The sequence below is a fragment of the Myotis lucifugus genome, unplaced genomic scaffold (assembly GCF_000147115.1).
Source record: "Myotis lucifugus unplaced genomic scaffold, Myoluc2.0 scaffold_659, whole genome shotgun sequence".
NCBI lineage: Eukaryota > Metazoa > Chordata > Mammalia > Chiroptera > Vespertilionidae > Myotis > Myotis lucifugus.
The window spans coordinates 96,719-99,776 of record NW_005871707.1 but is presented as its reverse complement, the minus strand read 5'-3'; the positions used below and the strand labels follow the sequence as shown (position 1 = coordinate 99,776).

At 45.4% G+C, this 3,058-nt stretch overlaps 1 non-coding gene across 1 annotated transcript; it reads left to right on the top strand.

Annotated features, from left to right (window-relative positions):
• Nucleotides 1–830: 830 nt before the first annotated feature.
• Nucleotides 831–903, top strand: TRNAK-CUU. Its single transcript has one exon. It is a non-coding gene; the product is annotated as a tRNA-Lys (tRNA).
• The last annotated feature ends 2,155 nt before the right edge of the window (nucleotides 904–3,058 follow it).

The window sequence follows — 3,058 nt, the reverse complement described above, 5'->3', positions numbered from 1 at the left end:
CTGCAGACCCCCCTATAGAGGATAAGTAGGGTAAGAAGGTGGATAGTACAGAACTTAGATTGAGAAGATGTGCTATACTGAGTCCAAAGAAAGAAGACTCTGTATTGATCTTTTAACACATATGCTTGCTAGCAGAGGAGTTAAGGTTACTCCCAGTCAGATGGAACGTTTTATACAAGAAGTATGTCCATGCTATTCTGAGGAAGGAAAGGTGCTGGAAAGGTAAATGTAGAGGCATGGGAGAAGGTAGGCCCAAGGAGCCTTATCCTTAACCCCACTGCAGCCTTTCCACCCCGGAAAAGTGCAGGATTGGCAAGCTCTCCCTGGGGTGATAGATCAGGACTCAGGTAATAGCGGAAAGCGCCAATCCTACTCTTAAAATGGATACAAGAGAGCATTTGGGGTTTTCTTTTTAATGCCTGCCTTGGATTGAGATGCATTACATGCGTCACCACAATGGACCCAGAGAAGCTCCTTGTCCCATCGTTCCAAAGACTTAGAGTTGCCCCAATGACAGAAAAGTGGAAAAAAGAAGAAAAGAAAGGCTATGCAAGAGACTGAGGTGCCAACATGGGGTCAGCTGAAGAAGTTAACAACTGAGGCCCAACAGATGGTAGAAAAGCAAGAAGTGGAAGCTACTCTCTCAGCCAAGTCCAAGGACTCTGAGTAAATCAGCAAAAGAAACTTTCATTTAGCAGAAACTCACTTATTTTGTCAAATGGAAAAACTTACTTACAGGAGCCTGGAAGGGACCTGATGTACTTTTAACCTGGGGGAGAGGAGATGCTTGTATATTTCCACAGGATGCAGACTCACCTGTGTGGATTCCAGCCCGGCTAGCTCAGTCGGTAGAGCATGAGACTCTTAATCTCAGGGTCGTGGGTTCGGGCCCCACGTTGGGCGCCAGGAGAAACTGGATAGACAGAACCTAGAGACAGGACTTGGCTGGAGATCCTAGACAGAACCTAGAGACAGGACTTGGCTGGAGAACCTAGACACAGAACCTAGAAACAGAACCTAGCAAGAGAACCTGGCTGGAAAACCTAGAGACAGAACCTAGACACAGAATCTAGAGACAGGACTTGGCTGGAGATCCTATACAGAACCTAGAGACAGAACCTAGAGAGAGAACCTAGGGAGAGAACATGGCAAAAGATCTTCGTCAGAACCTGGCTATAGAACCTGGCTGGGGAACCTAGACAGAACATGGCAGGAGAACCTGGATAGAACCTGGCTGGAGAACCTGGAGAAGCTGGATGGAGAACCTAGCGAGAAAACATGGCAAGAGAACCTGACTAGAACCTGGCGACAGAACCTGACTGGAGATCCGGGCTAGAACCTGGCTGGAGAACATAGGGAGAGAACGTGGCACCAGAACTTGGTTGGAGATCCTGACCAGAACTTGGCTAGAGAACCTGGCTAGGCTGCTGATCAACTGAACGCTGCCTCCGTGTCATTCCTTCTTCGCCGACTCCGTCCACACCTTTGGGGACCCCTGGACCTGCTGGGGTTGGACCCCAGCACTTCCTGTTTTCAAAAAGAATGTTGTGCACTTGACTGGGAATCTAACCCAAAACACATTGAAGCCCCGGCAGACACTCTGACCACACAGTCCCACAGGCCAGGGCTAGGCCAGTACATTTGAAGGTAATTGATCTTTAAGATCTTACAGTGGGTCTTCTGTCTGCAATTCTATGGGTGATGATCACTGGTTTTAGGACCATAGAGGTTACAAAATGATTGCTACAGAATCACTAGCCTCAGCCGGATTGGAGAATCCTGTAGCCAGCTACGTGGAATTGGTCTCCTCTATACGTGCATCCAGAAACGTTTCTGTGAAAAAGACGGCAAGACCAGCGTGTTCACATATCTGAGGATCTCCAGGCATGTTTATCTTCAGTGCTCAAACTCAATGTCCTTAAAAATAATCAAAGGGTTTTGTGCCTTTCGGTACCGTCTTAGATCTTTACCTGATGATCAGAGAGCCCAGGCAGGAAATCAAAGGTAAAGGAAAGTGGCATCTATAGAGCAGGGATGTAGCTTTTGTGACCCAGTCAGAGGATAGGAGAACCTGGATTGAATAGAGAGATGCCAAACGAAGTGTTGGACATACAAAATTTTATTTTGACATTTTGAACCATTTTTCAAACGTTTTAATTAGTAAAGACCACGTTTCAAGTGTAGTATTTGAGGAGTCTTGACATAGGCATGAAAGTGAAACCATCACCATGGTCATGGTATTGTCCATGGCTGTCACTGTGAATTTACTTCATGTCTTTTTATAAATTCTCTCTCTCTTTTCAATAGTAAAGACATTTATGTGCTCTTGTCTCCAACCCCAAATTACTCCTTTCTTTATTCATCTATACAAGGGACATAATAGGTGAGCAGTTGGGCAATAAAAGGCCTCTAAGTCCAGCCAGAGTGGAACAGTGGATTGAGCATCATCTTATGCACCAAGAGATCACTGGTTCCATTCCCAGTCAGGACACATGCCTGGTTGGGGTCTTGATTCCCAGCAGGAGATATGCCCCGGGGCCGGGGCCCTGGGTAGTCGATGTTGTTTCACTTGCACAGCAATATTTCTCTTCCTCTCTCTCTAAAAAATAAATAAATAAATCACTAAAAAGTCTTTAAAAATATTTAAAGGAAAAAGAAAAAAGATTCAGAGATATTCAATAGCAAACAAACTGGTAGCGTATCTGTCAATAAAGTTTTGATAAACACAGCTTTGTTTTTTGCTAAATTTTTCGGGGGGGGGGGGGACTTTTTCCTCTAAATGTGTTATTTTAAAAAGGAGGGGCAGCTTTTTGCCCCTGGGAATGTGGTGGCTCAGTTGGGTTAAGCGGCCACCCTGGTGCAGCAAAAAGTCTACAGGTTCCCATTCCCAAATCAGGGTCACATGCCCCAGTTTTCAGGGTTTGTTCCCATCCCCCAGTTGGGATGTGTGGGGTGGGGTGAGAGAGGCAAACCCATTTGATGTTTCTCTCTCCCTCTCTCTAAAATAAATATAATGTATGTATATATCTGTCCATATCCATATCCATATCCATATCCA